The following is a 21,245-nucleotide window of genomic DNA, read 5'->3' on the forward strand; positions in this document are numbered from 1 at the left end:
CTCTAAGGTATTTAAAAAAATTAAAGTTGTATCATTAAAAAAATAAAAATTTTTTTTTTGAAAATTTGAAAATTAATTTTTTTAATTTTTTTTTTTAGAAAAAAATTTTTAAATTTTTTTTTTAAATTGTCTTTTCTATATTTATAACATATTTAAATTCCATTCAAATCGGTTAAGTACTTTCCGAAAAAAATAAATTTTACCTTTCTTCCCCCTCCATAAGTTCTAAAAGAAGTTTAAAAAAAATCGGCCCAAAACGCGATTTTGATTTAAGTTAAAATCAATTCTGTAGGTGGTGTGGAAAGGTTTTATGCAAAAATTAAAAAGGGCACGTGTCAAAAGTATTTTAAATGTTTCAAGACCACCGTGATTTGATACTTTTAAGTTAACAATGATTTTATTAAATGGTATTTGCTTCACGGCAAAAAATCGAATCTGAAAGAACAATATTCACTATAAAATTTTCATATTGATTCATGTAGTACAACACTGCTTCTAAAATAGTTAAATAATCAGTTTTGTAAAATAACATCGAATCTAAAACAGTTTAGTAATCAGTCCCAAACTAGAGGAATCCATAGCCAGTAACCACTAATATTTTATTATAAATTTAATTTTTCTCCAGGTTGAAATACTGGAATCATTGATTCAAACAAAATTTATTAGATTTCAATAAAAATTATTTGATTCAAGTGAATATTTATTTCTAATAGGGAAGTAATCAGTTATTTGAATCAAATAAATAATTTTTTCAATGTAAGCGACTGCATGACTTCATAAGTGATTAAATAATCAATTTTCATTCAGGTAATAAAATTGTATTGTTTTACTTACGTGATTTGCACTGTATTGTGCGTGTTTGTATATATGCACAAAAAACAATAATCTTTGTATAGTATCTTGCAGGACGGTTGAATAGATTCTCACTGAACGTCACTTATTTTAAAACACCCACAAGTTCCTTATTATATAAATAGACAATCGCGAAACGCGTGATTTCCTTTCCCGGTCACAAGCAATCGGCCAAATCGTTTTTGTTCTTATTGGGCAGCGATAGGCGGGATTCAATAGTTATTCATTAAACTCGAACTCGTAGCCAAGGCAGGATGCTGGGGTCAGTTCCAAACTGACCTTGCGGCTATATTCAAAGGCCTTATCTCTGCGGCAGTCCCTTCTTCTTCCTTCTTATTATTCTTCTTTTTTTTACATATATATATACATATGCTACTTCTATATAGTTTCCTCTTTATTCTATATGCACATAGAATATATATTTCTCTTTTCCTACATTACAGTCTCGTTCATGACGCAATTTCCCATTTAATAATCTCCAACTCAAATTATATATATTTGTATATCAAATGTCAAATTATCCAATACTGATGATGAGTGGCTTTAATTTTAGCAATAAGTCATAAAACTGATAAATTTTTTCGGTAATTCATAAAGAGTTTGCCGAGTTAATAAAAATTAATGATACTTAAGAATATGAAATTCGTATAGGGTTTATTTATTATCGCAAATTAAGAAAACGAAACAAAAAAAAAGACGGAAACTTAACAGTTTGTTTAGACCGAATTTTAATCTATAATTACAAACTGAAATGGACATTTTGAACACTTTAGTTTAATCTTAATTAATTTAATGACGAGTTAATGTAATCGTATACCAACTGTTACTTCCATCAGTTTATCATTACAATTCTAATTTTTTATATCATTGGCATTATTAGGATTAAAAATTATTGATTTTAAATTATTCCACAAAATTATATTTAAATTGATAATCATAATTGTTTGAAAAATCTTGAATTTTAATAGACTACTGTTCTTATGCAACATGTCAAATTTTTTTCTGCTTTCATTTTCTCCAAGTTTTGAACAACCAGAGAAAATTCTGTTCTGTTCTGTACTAAAAACTACTATTTTTTTTTTTTTTATAAGAATTTCCACTACTTTAAATTCGATAATTCTAGAAATCAAAAAACCATTCTCAAAAATATAATCAAATTCTTTAAAACGAATCAATTATTTTCAACATCTAGTATTTTCATAAAATTTCGCAAAAGAATTCAAGTAGTTAAAAAAAATTAGCAAAATTTGTCCAAAATTCAATTCCAATATATATATATATATCTTTATAAATAATAAAATTTTTTTCAGAAATTCAATTATTTTTGAAAATTTTAGTAAAATTCTTAGCAACTATTCAATTATTTTCTTAAATAATAAAATTCATTGCAGGATTTCAATTATTTTTAATACAATTTTACAGGAATTTCTCAAAAAGTTTAATTTCAATTCCTGGAAAAACCAATTATTAAAAAAAAAAGTTTTTTTTAAAAAATTCTTTAGAAGAATTCAATTATTTACAAAAATATTAGAATTTTTCACAGAAATTCAATTATTTTCAAATATTTTAATAAAATTGTTCGAAACAAAATAAATTATTTTAAATACAATTTTAATTAAATTTTTTTGAAATAATTAAATTATTCTTTTTGATTTTAATAAAATTCTTCCCAAGAATTAAATTATTTACATAAATAATTCTTCGGAAGAATTAAATTATGTCGATAAATAACCAAATTATTCCCGAAAATTCAATTACTTTGAGGAATTTTAATAAAATTCTTTGCAAAATTCAATTATTTTCATAAATAACAATATTCATCACAAGAATTCAATTATTTTTAAAAGTAACAAATTTTTTCTTAAAAATTCAATTATTTTAAAAAATTCTAATAAAATCTTTCGCAGGAATTCAATTATTTTTAATATATTTTTACACGAATTGCTCAAAAAATGTAATTATTCTTAAAATTTTAATTTCAATTCCTCGAAAAAATCAATTATTTAAAGAATGTTTTTTTAATCCTTTGGAAGAATTCAATTATATTCAAATATTTTTATAAAATTGTTCGAAAGAAATTAATTATTTTAAATACAATTTTAATTAAATTTAATTGAAATAATTTAATTATTCTTTTAGATTTTAATAAAATTCTTCTGAAGAATTGAATTATTTACATAAATTATTCATCAGAAGAATTCAATTATGTCGATAAATATCCAAATTATTCCTGAAAATTCAATTATTTTGAGGAATTTTAATAAAATTCTTTGCAAAATTCAATTATTTTATTCATAAATACCAATATTTATCAAAAAATTAAATTACTTTATAAGTAAATAAATTTTTTTTTGGAAGTTCAATTATTTTCATAATAATTTAATAAAATGCCACACAGACATTCAATTATTCTCAAAAATTAATAAATTGAATTAATTAATTTTTTAATAGAATTCTTTGTAAAATTTAATTATTTTTAAAAACTTTTTTCCCAATTCAATGATTTTCAATATCTACAATTTTCATAAAATTTCCAAACAAAATTCAATTATTTACTAAATTTTTTGTAAAAATCTTTGTAAGAATTCAATGCTTTTTATGAATAATAGAAATTTCTCAGCAATTCAATTTTTTAAATTAGAATTTGCATAAAATTAGTCGAAAGAAATCAATTATTTAAAAACTTTTATAATATTCTTGGCAAGAAGTAAATTAATCTTATAAATATTTAAATTCTTTCATAAATAAAATTCGTTGCAGGAATTGAATTTATTAGCAGGATAAGAAAGAAGTAAATATTTTTGATAAAAATTAGGAAAATAAAATATATAGAATGTAATTTTTGTCAGTTTTGTGAATTGTCTAAAACGAGCTTGTTTCGTCGTCAAGTTTAATTTTTCGATAGCTCTACTTTTTGCTACTTTTTTAAAATTAATTATTGAGTGCGAAGTCTGCAAATGGTTTAGTAATGTTATTAGCTATCAGTGGAATTTTATTAATTGTTAATAGAATTTTACTAACAATTAATTGATCTGTCTTTTTAATCGTCAAAAAAGTTTGACTAATTTATTTAATGAATCAGATGACTATCAATTTAGTGAAAGTCTACTGAAAAATTTCTAAATATTCACTAACAATTAAGTCATATTTCACTAATAAAAATCAGTAAAATTTAATATTATTTTACTAAATAAGGAAAAAAGAAACAAAGAAATATAGAAAAAATATTTCATTCATTTAAACGTTCCGAATTTTCTAAGCATTCGTTTTTAGTTATACTTTTGAGAAAATACGAAAAAAACAGACGTGTGGGAACAAAAGAAAGACGTGATATATTGATTGTTTGGCATTCTTTTTTATGGATAATTGGTAATAAATTGAGAAGCAATCATTATTAATATGGGAAATTGTATCAGACTGTAGGTGGTTCCCAAATCATTTAGTGATTTTGAGTAACCACGTCGAATTGTATGCACACTTGATTACGTACGGCTCGTTTCATGCGTCATGGGAACGGATCTCTTTCTTATGTACGTCCGTTCGCTCTAATTCTAATCGCCGTAAAAATTGTTTTTCAGGTCCAACAATTAGCCATGGACTATTAAGTAAACGTCATAATCTACCCTTGTATAAAATGGGGGACTACATTTTACTCCTTTTAAACTTTCCCAGATAAATACATATTAGGATTATAATGAGTCACTTTATAGATATACGTATATTTATTATTATTGTGAAAGGGACAAATTTCAACTGAATCAGATATAAATATGGTCAATCAAAATAAACAAATATTGGATTTAAATGTGATTTATAGTTTTGTAGTTTGAATTCATTTCTTTGCTTTTGCAGTAGAATTTAGTAAAATTTATTTTAACTGACTTTCGCTTTCTTACTATTGTTAACTTTGCTTTTTCTAATCAATTAATATTTTCCTAAGCAGATAATTAAAAAATCATTATTTTATATTATATTGTTACTGAAACTTCTTCAAAATTATTTTCATCATTTCAATTCAATTATTATTTTTTTATAATTTGTAACTAAAATTCTTCTTTAAATCAATTATTTTAAAAAATTTTTGAGAAAGTTCTTTAAGAATTTTCAAATTTATTTGTATACAATATAATTTTACGAAATTTCGATTATTTGGAAATTCTCTAACTAAATATATATTAGATAATAAAAACTTCAAATAATTTTAAAAAAAATTAAATTAAACCTTCCCAAAAAAATTAATTTCACAGAATTATTAGTTAAAGGTATAGGAAATTCAAACTTTCAAAGATTTTAATTTGAAACATTTCGAAAATTCAATTATTTCAAAAAATTCTCGCTATAATGCTTTTAATATTCAATTATTATCTAAAATTTTAACTAAAATTAGTTGTTAAATGAATTTTTATTAGAAAATTCTACGAGAATTCAATTAATTAAATACAAAAATAATTTTATTAAATAATTGAATATTTCTTAAAATTTAATTTTCACAAAAAGAATTTTATTAATAAGTTTTTAATAATTGAATTCTTTTGACGAATTTTAATAAAATTTTTAAGAATAATTACATTTTTCGAGGAATTCAATTAAAATTTAATTAAAAATAATTGAAATTCTGCAATCAGTTTTAATATTTATGAAAATAATTGAATCTTTGTAAAAAAAATTTATTATTTATGAAAATAATAAAATTATTGCTAAGAAATTTGTAAAAAAATTTGTAAATAATTGAATCCTTGTAAAATTTTTATTATTTTATGAAAATAATTAAATGTTAGCGTAGAATTTTAATAAATTTATTTTAAATAATTCAATTATTTTTAAAAATCTTATTAAAATGGTAGGTATTGAAAATAGATGAAATCTTGCAACGAATTATATTAGGGGAACATAGTCTAGGTCGGCCACCTTTTTGACTTTTGTTTATAACTTTTTTTTAAAAATGAATTTGGACAATTGAAGTATATGGTTGGAAAGTCCTGTTTAATAGGAACATTTTTTCTGTACAAAGTAAATTGACAGGTTTAAAAATGAAAAAGTTATAAAGATTTAAAAAAAAAAAAATTTGTAGTCCAGGTTAGCCATTACAGTCAAGGTCGGCCATGTTTAAAATTCAAAGGGCATTAATCGTTAAAAAATAAAATAACATGTTTGGAGTTACGGAAAATTGATTCTTTATTGTTTACAGTTTGTAACTTAATGAAATAACAAAATAATAACAATAAACAATATAAAAAAATAAATATAAATAAAAAAAAGTTTTGCACTAAAATATTAATAAAATTAAATAAAAATATTAATAAGATGATCAATTATATTATGAGTTATACAGAATTGCAGTTTTTGCAAATGAAGTAGCTCGTCCTCAACTTTGTGCATTTTAAACACATAGTGGCCGACCTTGACAGTAAGTAACATTACCGAATTGTTGTAAACAAAAAGAAATACGTTTCGGGATTCGATTTTTTACTTTGTTTTCCTTTCAACCATGAGTCCCACAAATTTTCTGCATACTTGCCTTGACGATTCAATTTGTTTTTTATCTTTTATTAATGGTTTTTCACATTATGCACAAAACTTTTTTTGAGCTTTTTTTGTACCGACGTCACAGAAAACACAATTTTCGATTTTCCGAAAATGTAATTGAACAAAAAGTTAGGTTTCACTAAGACAAGCTTCGACAAAAATGCGCGTAGGTGGCGCTAGTGAACTTGACAAAAAAACGCGAGTGGCCTACCTAGACAGTAGGCCAACCTTGACTACATTCCCCTATAATTTTTAAAAATAATTGAATTTTTACGAAAAATTTTGTTAATTTGGTTTTAAATAATTGAATTCTAGGGAATAATTTTATAAAAATCTTTTAACTAATTGATTTTTTTCGAAAAACCTTACGAAAATTGTGTTTTAGAATATAATTAAATTCCTGTGGAAATTTTATTATTTATAAAAATAATTGAATTACGAAAAAAAATTTTATTATTTTCCAAAATAATTGAATCACTGTAACAATTTTATATTATTTATGAAAAAAATTGAATCCTCGCGAAGAAATTTATAAAAAATTTGCAAATAATTGAATTCTTGCAACGAATTTTATTAAAAAATTTTAAAATAATTGAATTTTTACGTTGAACTTTATTAATTTTGTTTTAAATAATTGAATTCTAGCGAAGAATTTTATAAAAATCATTTTAAATAATTGATTTTTTTCGAAGAATCTTATGAAACTTGTGTTTTCGAATAATTAAATTCCAGTGAAAATTTGATTATTTATGAAAATAATTGAATACCTAAAAAAATTTGTTTATTTACAAAAATAATTGAATCCCTACAAAAATATATTATTTATGAAAATAATTGAATACCTAAAAAAATTTGATTATTTACAAAAATAATTGAATCCCTACAAAAATTTTATATTATTTATGAAAATAATTGAATTCTTGCGAAGAACTTTAAAAAAAATTTGCAAATAATTGAATTCATGTGAAACTTTTATTATCTTATAAAAATAATTAAATGCTTGCGTAAAATTTTATCAAAATTTGTAATTGAATTCTTTTAGAAAATTTTATTATTTACGAAAATAATTGAATCCCCATACAAAAATTTTATATTATTTATGAAAATAATTGAATTTCTAAAAAAATTATATTATTTACGAAAATAATTGAAACCCTACAAAAATTTTATATTATTTATGAAAATAATTGAATTCATGTGAAACTTTTATTATCTTAATAAAAATATTTAAATGCTTGCGTAAAATTTAATTAAAATTTGTAATTGAACTCTTTTGGAAAATTTTATTCAAATAGTAGATATTGAAAATCATTGAATTTAGAAAAATTTTTGATAATAATTGAAATTTTGTTAAGAACTTTATTAAAATTTTTGAAAATAATTGAATTTTGGAGAAGAATTTTATTATTTATAAAGATAATTGAAAATTTGAGTTCAAAATTGCAGGTTGACTCACTTTGCGGTTTGCAGGTTTTCGTTTGATTTTCAATTAAAAAAAAAAATTTATTTTTCAAAAATATTTTTTATTTAAAAAAAATTTTATTTATTAATAAACTGTTTAAAAAATTTAAATTATTATGTTCAGAAACATTAAATGTAAGTGAAATTTAATAAATTTATTGAAGTTGTTCCATATTATTACCATTTTTTCAAGGTGGGTTAACCTGCAAGCCTAAATTTCGAAACGTTAATTTCACATCATTTTTAAAAATTAATATGTAAAAATTTTATTTTTTGACAATTTAAATTATCTATGGGTCAAATTTGTAGCTTTTTAGGTCCTCTTTCCGACGGTATGTTCATATAAATTATTTTTTTTATTTTAATGAGTTATGAGCAAAAAAGCTTAGGTGTGGCAACCTGCAATCCTCTCCCCTACTTTTGATAATAATTGAATTTCTGAAATCATTTGTAACTTCTCAAAAATTCTCTAAATTATATTGTACAATTTACGAACTTTTCTTGCTTTTTCAATCAAATTAAGAACTTTGCGGACCTTTTTTTAAAAAACTGACTTTTACGGACTTTAAACAAATTTCTGCTAAACCGAAATTCTAATAAAGGATTCCAATTGCCTTCTATTATCTAATAACAATTATTATTCTATTATCTAATTATCTAATAACCTTCTAATTCTAATAAAGATCTGTAAATTCTCCTAAAGAAACAGTCAATAAAAACTTACCATATAAAAATACACAGGAAAAAAGAAGTGTTATTTTAACTTTAAAAGTAGTGTTAAAACAACACGCAACATTTTTAACAGACACTGTGTGATTTTAACACTTCATTGATGTTAAAATAACCCTAGAGCGTGTTAAACTAACACTAGAGGGTGTTAAATTAATATACATTTTAAATGGAGTTAAAATAACACCAAAATTGTGTTAAAACACCATCATCTGAAAACTACACGCAACAAATTTAACACATATTTTTTTCTGTGTAGGGACAACTGGAAATGAAATGAAAATAAAATTTCTCCCTAATGAACATTGGAATTTCCCCAAATTTCTATTTCTCCTTTTTTTTATACAGAAAATTGATTCACTATACAATATGCATTTATCCAGAAATTTATAGGCATTTAATGAAAAAAAAGAACACTTTCCCATCCCACTATTGCAGACATATTTCTCCAATTTTATTTGGATCAATTTGTGGTATATGGTGCCTTGTTTGCATAATACAGACGGGGTTAGGTGAAACACCCTAGGTGAAAATCAGAGGAGGAAAGTCGCCCCAGATGCGACATACGGGGCATGTCGAATTCCCCTCCATCAGTTACTGGTGGGTTTTGCATTCCCATATTAACATAGAGATACGGGTCTTATACGAGGTGTATAGTCTCGAAATAGAGACAGAGATCGTGTGTGTGTAGGCTATCGATGTATCTGTATACATTTTGAGTTAGGCATGCTTCAAACCCCTTGTATATAAGAGCTAATGGAGATTCGCACGTGGCGCCACGTGACGTCGGGTTAAGCAAACTATCGATTATGGGATTTTACGCTAAGCACCTATTGGATTACACCCGACGATGGCTGATAAAGCCACTGGATTTGTTGCTCTTTTCGAGAGATCACCAAGTACATCGGGTATACCTTGATCCATAACAGATACACACACTCTCTCTCTATCTCATCTCTTATCTATCCAAATATATTTTAGACTACACTCTCGATTAATATATTGCATCTCTTATTCATCTCCTCTATGTAGTGTTACGACAGAATATTATAAAATCGTGTGAATCTTTTTCACACGGTTTTCCATTGTATTTTAAGAAGAAAGAAAATTACAATAATGATTAATAATCTATAATGACTCACCATTTTTGCAGAACTTACGAACGAAGAATGCAAATTGTATTTATTTGCCTATTGAGATTCACCTGCAAGAAAAAAAATAGAGTACAATTAGTGGAAATCATTAGTATTATAATGAAAGTATGTAGACAATTTTTTTTATAATGAATACGTGCGAGATTCGAGAGATACGATTTAACTGAAATTTGAATAATTTTATCATCATTTATGTAGAAAAATCAAGGATGGTCGACGTCAACATCCTCATTCTTTTTGTGCGCATAATGATTCAACGTATTTTCTTTTCTTATTGTCATATTTCAAAGAGAAAAATCATGAATAAATAATTAAACAAGAAAAAGGAAGAAAAAATAATGTAAGATGAAAGTAAAAATATTCATTTCTAATTTCTTTTTATTGCTCAATTAATTTGTTGGTAACTATATAAACTGTTCAGTTCGGTATTTAAAATTTTTAAACTTTACACTCCAAATCTGATTTAGTAAAATTCTATACTAAGAAATAGTAAAAGTTATAGTTATTTTCATGATCTACTTTTCCTGATTTTGATTAGTAAAATATGACTAATTACCCAGGTTTACAAATTCTGGTAAACTTTTTGGACCCAAAAAAGCAGGAACGATTTTTAACGTATATTTTTATTTTTGGGGTCATTTTGAAACATTAAAATCAGACTTCGTATTCTTAACCAAAAACCCTAAAAAATCCTCAAGTAACAAGTTTCAAGCAAATCCGATCGATTTTTAATTTTTTCATCAGTCGCATTGAATCAGCCATTTTGAATTTTAAAAATCTGACTTCATATTCGTAATCAGCGACCCCAAAAACCCCCGATTCATAAATTTCAAGCAAATTCGTGTGATTTTGATCTTTTTCTGTCGCCATATTGGATCCGCCATTTTGGATTTTTAAAAACAAACATTGGGTTCGTAATCAGCAACACTAAAATCATTTAAAGTATAGGTTATGATTTTTTTAATAGAATTTCACTAATTATTAGCTATTTAACTCAATAAATGAATTAGTATAACTGTTTTATCGACTTTGAATAAAACAGTTCTACTAATTTGGGTTTTGAGGTTTAGGCCAAAGAATCCAAATTTTTCATTAAAAAATTTTGAAGACAATTTTTAGTTAGTCAACATATTTATTATTATTAATATAATTGTCTCGACGTTTCGATGGTAGCCACCATCCTTTTCAAGAGAAAACATTCTAAAAATGTTCTACTAATTGTAATTACTGATTGCTATTAAAATCATTACTAAATCATTTAGTGGTCGGTTTTTCACCAATTACTTGCTAACTTTCTACTAATTTCGATTTAGATAAAACAAATTGAAATTTGTTTACTACCTCTACTCTTTAAATTTGAATTAGTTAAAAATAACTAATTTAATAGTAAAATGTTAAATACTGATTTAATTAGTAGGGAATATTTCTACTGATAAAATATTTAATAATGACTAATCAGTAGTTAAATTTCATTTTAGATTATATCACAATAAATAAATATTTTTGTAACTAATTCAATTATCACAACTGGACTATTTTTCTAGTTACTTATTTACTAATAAATAGCAGGGTTTACATAAGTCAGAGAAAAGTCAGGAAAATATCTGGAAATTTAATCAAAAGTATTCTAAAGTATCAAACTTCTAGAATTGCTACATTAATTCTGCGGTTTTTTATATTCAACAAAATTTTTAAAAAACTTAAAAACTTTGATATTTTTTTTCTAAGAAATTTTAATGAAATTTTTTAAAGATATTTGAATTTTTCTAAAAATTTAAATAAAGAACTGTAAAATTAATTTAATATTTGTAAAATTGAATTGATCGCAATTAAATTATTAAAATTAATAATATTGATAATACAACTATATTTTACAAAGAATCAAAATCGAATTGTATGTAAGTGTAAAAAGCAACATATTAAAAAGCTCAAAATTTCTTCTAAAAAAATTTAATTTCTAAATACTTTTTATTAAAATTTTTATTAATTAGTTAAATTAAAAAAGATTTAATTTAGAATTTTTATGAAAATTTGCAGTTTCTAAATATTTTATAAAAAATTCTGAAAAATAAGATTTTTCTAATATGGGGTAATTATATAAGTTATTAGTGAATTTGTTAAAATATTTTTTGAGTTATGGAGTTTCAAAATTTTGACATTCTTGAAAATATCTTTTTTTCGATTTAATATAATAATAAGTAAAATTAATCAAATTAAAAATGTGAATAATAATTTTTGAAATAAATAAACTTAAATAAATAAACTTCTTGAAAAGTTTTGCAGAAAATAATTATAAATCATTATTTTCTTTATAAAATAATGATAAATTTTGACCCATAAGTAAGTTCTATTTTTTGTAGTTAATTAAATTTTTATAATCAAGTAATTGAAAATTTTTGAAATAATTAAAACTTTCTAAAGTTCTATTAAAAATAATTGAATTTTTAAAGAATTTAATTGAAATTTTTTTTAAATAATCGAGAGAAATTCTCAACAACTTTTTTTTATTTTCAAAATAGATAGACACTATTGAAATATTAAATCGAATTTTTGCTTCTAAAAATTTTTTTTATTGAACTCTTGCAAAAGTCAATTATTATTTAAAACATTTTCAAGTAAAATTTTTTCGTTCCACATTCTCTAATATTCATTTATTATTGTTGAAAATAGAAAATAAAGATTATGATAGAATAGAATCGAAAATTAATATTTTGAATAGAATTTAAAGTTTTGTTGTAAAATTCGTTGTGATTTGTAAGTTTTTAAGATAAAACAAAAAATTCTAGAGTTGCAAAAGCATTACTAAAATTAGATAATACAGTTGTTAATGATATTGCCAAACAAATTATACCCCAACCCTAATCACATAAATATAATTTTTTCAAAACTTTGTCAACCGCACTGTTTTTCTGAAAAGGTCAAAATGATCCAAAAATTGAGATCAAATTCTGATTTGATCCACTTTTTGAGATCAATTCGTTGCCATTTGATCCTTTTTGATAAACAGTGCGCACCTATTAATAATACATTTCTAAACGACTAATAAAATAATGGATTAACTCCTACAATATTAATTCATTAGATTCCCTTGTATATTTACTATAAACATAATAAAAAACTTATCAAAACGAGATAAAATTGCCGAACAATCGTATATATCATATTAAAAAATAATAGAAATAGTTTTTTGTTATCCAAAGCAACAAGCTCATTCTCAATTCTGTCGTCGTTCCAAAAGAACGAGGATCTAGAAAAGGTCTTCAGGGTGTTCTTAGGAAAAAAAGTGGACGTCACCCCTGACACAAAACAAGCCCTCTTTGCAAAAGATTCGAAAACCCAACACAACATTAGCATTTCAGCTCCGTTGAATTGATGCTGCATTCGAGATTTTCTACGAAATCGAAATAAGACTCTGATGAAACCAACTTCCTGTCTACTCTATGATTGTATTTTGCAATCATTCTTTCTCGTTTGAAAAAAAATACAAATCTTTCTGGCCCCCGCACTTTCATATCTCGTATAACCAATTAGACGAACTCGTTATGTTGCGCACTCATTATCGGCCTCGTATAATTAATATCCTATATGATGTGCGAGAATAAAGAAGACAAGAGGAAGAGTGAGAGAAAAAAGGGGTAAAGAGGAAAAGAGAAAAAGAGAGAGAAAAAAGAGAAAAGGAGAGAGATAAAATAGAAAAAGAGAAAAGCAAAGAGAGGAAAAGAGAAAAAAAGAGAAAGAGGAAAAAGAGGGAGAAGGTAATAGATATCAAAACAGTAAGAGTGAAAAAGAGAATTAATATCGAGAGAAAGAGAGAAAATTATACATGTGAAGAGAGTAAACGGGCAGCTGGGTTGAACCTAGCAGACTTTAAGACGCCGCTATCAGAGGAAGTGAGGTCGACCTTTAAGCGCCTTCATTAATAGTCTATTGAGCGTGGGAGACGGTTTCCACTGTTTTCATTGATTTTCTCTTGATAAAAAATAAAAAAAAAGCAACTCCAAGTTATTCAGAGCTCAGAATCTATTGCTCAAGTTATTTACTATATCACTTGTCTCTGGAAGATTTAGATTCAATCGAGACTTGATAGTAAATGAAGTCAATTGAAAGGAAAACAGCAGTAAATAATGTTTTCTATATAGCAAAGATTATTTTATAATTAACATACTATATTGATAACTCTCTGATAAATAAACTTTTACACAAGAATAAAATACGCACTATTCTATCCGTTCAACAATAAATTAAAACAAAAATTCTATTTATTTTTGCAAAAGAAGAAAATGCCAAAAAGAATTATTTTTACAAACTGAATGATATTTAGTGCAAAATAGATCTTAATTTCAATCCATTTTTAACAAAAACCGTTCACAAGATGAACGTTTAGAATCATTTTTGACAGAATTTTATCCTTGATACTTTGAGAGTATTTTGAATCCTTAAATTAAATTGATTCAATCTTTAAGCTTAAAAATAGGGTACTTTTCAATAATTTTAGTTTTAATATCTAAATGGTTTCAGACGTTATTTTTACGTGTGTAAATAAAATAAAAAAAATTGTTTGTCGTTAACAAAATAATGCTTCAAATAACCAAAAATAATTTTAAATATTTGCATTATAAATATATTTGCAAAACAGAAATAAACTTTTTCGAAAAAAACATGTTGGTGGGAGTGGCATTTTGCTGTCAAGTTGATAAAATGATGATCAAAAAGCATTGAATTTATCGTTAAAGTAAAGCGGAGGTCGAGAGGTCTTTTGATTATAGTCTCATCGCGGACGTTTCCTGCTGCGGGAGTCGAGTTTCCACTTTGGAGAATCCCTAACGCGGCAAAACCTCGAAATTCTCGGGGGTGCAGTGCATTTCTACATGTCAAGGGGTTGTAATTCCCCTCCCCCCACTCTTTAATATTCAAAGCAAACACTCGAATTCGAACAATCATATCAGCAAAGAGAAAAAACAAAGAAAATCTAACATCAAAATTGGAACAACAATGATTCTATTTTTATTTTTTATGTCAGACTATATAAATACTATACAACATAAAGCAAAAAAATTCTAGTATCTAAAGAAATATTTACCACCTTAATACTTTTTTTATATTTTTGAAAAATCTAATATAATTGGAAAATTATATTAATCGGAAATTTTTTTAAAAACATTGTTCAGAAATCGTAGTGATTAAGGACAGTATTTTAAAAAACTAAAAGATTAGAAGACTTTAAAAAATTTGTCAAATAATTTCAGGGTTGCCACAGGTCAGGGAAATCAGGAAATTCAGGAAATTCAGGAAATTCAGGAAATTCAGGGAAAAGTCAGGGAAAGTAAAATTGGTCAGGGAAATCAGGGAAAAGTCAGGGATATTTATTCAAGTATCTGGAAAAAATTGAATTTTGGAGAAGTTACAAATAATTGCAAAAATTCAATTATTTTTAAAAGTAATAAAATTCTTCGCAAAAATTCAATTATGTTCAAAAATTTTTAAAAATTCTCGTCAAAATTCAATTATCTTTAAAAATAATAAAATTCTTCTCTAAAATTTCAATTATTTTCAAAAATTTTAATAAAATTCTTTGCAAAATTTCAATTATTTTCAAAAAAATTTTTTCCAATTCAATGATTTTCAATATCTACTTCTACTGTTTTAATAAAATTTTTCAAAGAATTCAATTATTTAAAAAAAAATGTTGATAAAATTCTAAGTAAACTTCGCAATAATTCAATTATTTTTATAAATAATAACATTTTTTACAACAATTATTTTCATGAATAATAAAACTCATCATAGAATTTCAATTATTTTTAATACAATTTTAATTGAATTCCTCGAAAAATCTAATTATTTTTGAAAATTTTATTAAAATTTCTCGAAAAAATTCAAATTTGTTGATAAAATTCTTCATAATAATTCAAATTCGAGAATTGAATATTAAAATCATTATAGCATGAATTTTTAAAAATAATTGATAATTGAATTCTTGCGAAGAATTTTAATAAAATTTTTGATAATAGTTACATTTTTCGAAGAATTTACTTAAAATTGTATGAAAAATAATTGAAATCCTGTGAAAAATTTTATTAATTTATGAAAGTAATTGAATTCTTGCAATGAATTTTTTCAAATTTTTTTTAAATAATTGAAATAATGTAAAAAATCTTATTATTTATGAAAATAATTGAATTCTTGCATCGAATTTTATTACATTTTTTTAAATAATTGAATTCTTTCAAGAACTTTTATTAAAATAGTATGTATTTAAAAATATTTGAATTTCAACAAAGAATTTCATTATATTCGTGAAATGTAATTAAATTCTTACAAAAAAATAAAGAAAATAATTCCATTTTTCTAGAAATTTACTTTAAATTGCATTATAAATAATTGAAATCCTCCGAAAAATTTTATAGTTTATGAAAATAATGGAATTCTTACAACGAATTTTATAAATTTTTTTTTAAATAATTGAATTCATGTGAAAAATTTTATTACTTGTAAAAAAAATTGAATTTTGGCAACGAATTTTATTACAATTTATTCAAGTAATTAAATTCTTTTGAGAACTTTTATTAAAATTGTAAATTTTGAAGTTTTTTGAATTTCAGCGAAGAATTTCATTATTTGTAAAATGTACCTAATTTAATTCTTGCAAAAAATTTTTAAATATAATTTCATTTTTCGAGAAATTTATTTAAAATGGTATTAAAAATAACACTGGGTTACAAAAAAATGGTCATGTCGTGTTTATTTAAAATTTACTGTGTTTATTGAAAGTTTAGGTGTCACTGAATAAGAATATATCAGAGAAACTTTTTTTCATTCGGTCATTCCCTTAAAAAACGAGTTTAAAGTGTAAAAAACCGTATTTTTAGCACTTTTTGAGGCAGCGTAACAAGAAAACGCAACATGATAAAAATCTCTACAAAATCTTAAATAAAAGCTTAAACCTTCAACTTTAAGGCTCAGAACTGAAAAGTACTTAAATAAGCACTGAAAACCTGCAGTCGCTATCTGAAATTATCAAAAAAGCTGGGTTAGGTAGCACTTGGTAAAAATCGATTTCCCCAACCGGATTCGGTTGCATATTGTTACTTGAGGTTTTTTGAGGTTTCTAATGACGAATTGAAACTTAGATTTAAAAATTTTAAAATGGCGGACTCAATTTTTTAAAATTATCAACGCAAATTTTGAAAAATTGAGTGAATTCATTATTTTTAGTCCGCCATTTTAAAATTTTTAAATCTAAGTTCCAATTCGTCATTAGAAACCTTAAAAAACCTCAAGTAACAAGTTGCAACCGAATCCGGTTAGGGAAATCGATTTTTACCAATTGCTTCCTGTTCTAGCTTTTTTTGACAATTTCAGGTAGCGACTGCTTGATTAAGGAGGTTTTCAATGATTATTTAAGTACTTTTCAGTTGTGAGCCTTAAAGTTGAAGGTTTAGTCTTTTATTTAAGATTTTGTAGAGATTTTTATCATGTTGCGTTTTCTTGTTACGCTGCCTCAAAAAGTGCTAAAAATACGGCTTTTGAGACTTTAAACTCGTTTTTTAAGGGAATGACCGAATGAAAAAATGTTTTTCTGGTATATTCTTATTCAGTGACACCTAAACTTTCAATAAACACAGGAAACTTTGAATAAACACGATATGACCATTTTTTTGTAACCCAGTGTAATTGAAACCATGTGAAGAATTTTATTATTTATGAAAATAATTAAATTCTTGCAACGAATTTTATTCGAATTTTTGTAAATAATTTAATTTTTTTTTTTTTAAATTTCATGGAAATTAACATTTTTATAAAACATGAAGAAAGCGATTACTCCGAGTCGAAGACTCGGAGTAATTGATATCTTCATGTTTTATAATAATATTCTTCTAAGTTGTTGAATTTAAAAAATTTTTTAATTTGAATGTTTTGATGAATTTTAATTCCTATGGAAAAATAATTATTAAATACTTATTTAAAATTTTAGTTATTGATGTTTGCGAATAATTTTACAATTTAAGAAATTCGTAAGTATAATTATAATTATAATAATTTTTAGAGTGAATCAAAATATTCTTTAGAGTCAGGGAAAAAGTGAAAATTTTGTCTGGAAATCAGGGAAAAGTCAGAGAAAAACAAAATTAATTTTTTGTGGCAACCCTGAATTTGTTTGGACTAAAATTTTAGAATAAAATATTTATTATTCAGAACATTCAGAATGTTACATAGATACACAAAGTGGATACATATTTCAATAAAAACGGTTACCTATAATATCAGAAATAAGTTTTATGATTCAAAAAATTTTTTCTCTAAAACAACTAGTAAAAATATTTTTTTTTTCAATTTGCTCCAGAATTCCAAAAATTAAAATATTCAAAATCAAGTCTTTTTAATTATGAAACGTTACGTTTCTTAAGGCATAGCTTTTTCTTTAAAAATTTTACTTTCTACTTCCTTTAAAATATTTCAAAAATGCACGGAAAGAAAAAGTCCGTCAACCATTAATGGATTAGTATATTACTTTGAGACGGGACACTTTTTCCGTTGATGGTTACTTAACTTTACTTAACGATTGAAAACGAGTCATGGATTGATTAGAATGCCAGTATGTGACCAATTGTTTTAGATTTAATGCTGAATTGTTATCAATGGCTGTTTGAATGTTTACGAATCATTAGTGAAAGTTTGTGAAACGTTAGTTGACTCGTATTCTAAATCGGCGCTCTTCACTAGCGCATTGTTGCGCAGTGTACCGATGCGCATTTCTTCCGGTTTCTCTATAGTCCATGTGTTTTTGCTGTCTGCTATACATATCCCTATATACTATTATGTGTAATGTGAATATTTAACTTAACTAATAATTTGCAGTTGAATTGCGTCTAGAAATTGACCTCGATGAAAATATATTTTCTTTTATATTTCTCGCCAATTAAAAAGTAGTTATTAGTGCAAAATCATTTCTCACAAGTTGTGAAAAATTTTGTTATTTGGTATATAAGAACAGTTCGCTTCTAAACTTAAAGTGTTATAAGTGTGCGTTTCTACGTGTAGTTATTATAAGTGCGAAAATGTGTTGGAAAATGTGTTGGTCTAAAGCGTCTAAGAGTGTAAATAAAATATCGGAACTGTGCAACGAAAAAAATGTGTTCATTCTGTACCAAATAGTGTCTAAAATTAGGGATAATTCTGAAAGAAGTTGAATTTTTTGAATGCTTTTGATAGTCATAGAAAATTTAATAGACAGTTTTCTAAATTTTAGTGAACGAGTTTTATATATTGATGACAGTTTTCTAAATTTTAGCAAGCAACTCGTCACTGATTGTGACTCAAAGTATGTTATCCATTGAATGATTTTGTGTCCCGTCTCAAAGTAATATACTAGTCTATTAATGATTGACGGACTTTTTCTTTCCGTGTGCAAAATTTTAGATAGCAATAAGAATTTATCAAGTCAATAATAATATATTTATATGAATCATCATTATTTCATCAATCTAAATCAAGAATAAGTCTTCAAACCTTTAAACCTTGTTCGTTTTATGAAATTAATTTGACATTTTAAAATGTTTATCTTAAATCAACAACATATTTTATGGTGAAAAATTTTCTGCTATAAAGAACTAATAAAAAATGTATTACTAAGAGTGATTTTAGGATACAAGAAGGACAAGTTACGAATATCTAATCAAAGAGAGAATCATATAAGCCGCGTTATTACTTTGGAGTCACTGTATATCATAGTTCCAAAGATTCGTAATGATCCTTTAAAAGTAAATGTCTTAAATTAGACACTATAAATCCCAATTATAGTAAATGCAGTCTTTATTTGTTGACCTAAAAAAATGTCACATGTTCTATTGATCACAGAATAATAATCTATGGTAACAAATGAAAGGATCAAATTAAACAGACCCATAGAATATACTCTTATTGAATAAGAAATAACATATTATAGTACTAAACATAAAATAATTAAGATCTTTTGAAATACATTTAATGTTGAAATTTAATTGAAGAAAGTAAATCGCGGTCGGTCAACAGGTAGAGAAAAGGAGAATAGTATAATGTCTCAGTGTACAGGACACAGTTGTGTGTTCATAGATGGTAACAGTCGAGTAACGACTTCTTCGAGTTAACAGCTCTCGTAATTAACTCGCTGCCACAGCCGGTGGCGTTGGTACGCTTAATACAATAATAAGGTGAAGTAGCATAGCGAATAAATTACCCAGGGTAGATAGGTCCCCCGTGTGTTGTATTTACCTAGCGCGGACACATAGCACGAGCGCTAATTACAAGGACGAATGGACCGCGAACGAATGTTGTATATTTATCCCGAGAGTGAAAATGAAAATAAAACGAGGAGAAATGGAATTAAAAGAAACGTAACAAACGTTCTCATTAACGTTGTCTATTATTTCTTCCTCTCCAACGTGTGTGTTGTTTATTATTGCTCTTGATAAATTAAGCAATTTTTTTATAATGAGCTCCTCCAATTCACATTTTTATAAATTAACATAATAATTACGTACAATTGTAATTATGTAATAATAATTTTTATAAATGCTACCAATAAATAATAATAATAATAAATAATTATCAACATTTAATTTATTCTTTATTTTAGTTGCTTATATAGTTAACCTATAATTAGGACACTTGATAAATATAAATATGTATATCTACAAAGGGTACGGTACCTACGATTTTCACATCAACAACTTCGTTTCTAAATAAATATTTAAACATTATTATTTTTTTACAGAAATTAAAATTTTAAAAAATTTTAAATTCAATAACATATAAAAATATTATTATAAAACAAGAAGATATCGATTACTCCGAGTCTTCGACTCGGAGTGATCGCTTTCTTCATGTTTTATAATAATTAGAACTTGATACTATCATTATTTTATACTATAAAAATATTATTACTGTAATTTCTTCAAAATTATTTTTATTTCAATTTAATTATTAATTTCTAGAATTTTTAACTAAAATTCTTCTTTAATTCAATTACTTTTAATAATTTTTGAAAAAGTTCTTCTTTGGGAATTTTGAAATCCATTTGTTTCGAGGGGGTATTTACTTGTGTATTGGCGTGTACGCTCCTCCCGTAATAGTCACGTAATAAAGTGTAATAGAGCATTATTACGTCAGTGTAATACCACATAATATAGAGGTAATAATCAGTAATACCCTGTAATACCCTATAATACTAGATAATACGCGTAATATCAGGAAAATTTAGTGTATTAGAGTGTACATCATTATAACCAGTAATTACCCCCTCGATTTGTTTACAATTGAATTTTACCTAAAATTTCGATTATTCTGACATTCTTCAATGAAAAAAAATTAGAAATTAAAAACTTCAATTAAAAAAAAAAAATTCCATTAAACTTTTTGAGAAAAATTAATACTAAATTTCCTTAAAAATCTTGTCAAGAATTTAATTATTTTGATAGATAACACAGGCCGACAAAATTTTATTAATTGCATGTTGACTAAAATGTTATAGCCGATTCTTATAGG

General features: G+C 24.7%; 1 protein-coding gene across 3 annotated transcripts in view; it reads right to left on the minus strand.

Moving 5' to 3' along the window:
* LOC122499063 overlaps nucleotides 1-21,245 on the minus strand; it is a 693,598-nt gene that overhangs the window by 595,288 nt on the left and 77,065 nt on the right. For all 3 annotated transcript variants that reach the window (XR_006301298.1, XR_006301297.1, XR_006301296.1), the window contains exon 3: nucleotides 9,711-9,772. The gene's annotated coding sequence lies outside the window, so the exon portion shown is untranslated. The remainder of the gene's footprint in view (nucleotides 1-9,710; nucleotides 9,773-21,245) is intronic.

The sequence above is a fragment of the Leptopilina heterotoma genome, unplaced genomic scaffold (assembly GCF_015476425.1).
Source record: "Leptopilina heterotoma isolate Lh14 unplaced genomic scaffold, ASM1547642v1 Lhet_164, whole genome shotgun sequence".
Taxonomy (NCBI): domain Eukaryota; kingdom Metazoa; phylum Arthropoda; class Insecta; order Hymenoptera; family Figitidae; genus Leptopilina; species Leptopilina heterotoma.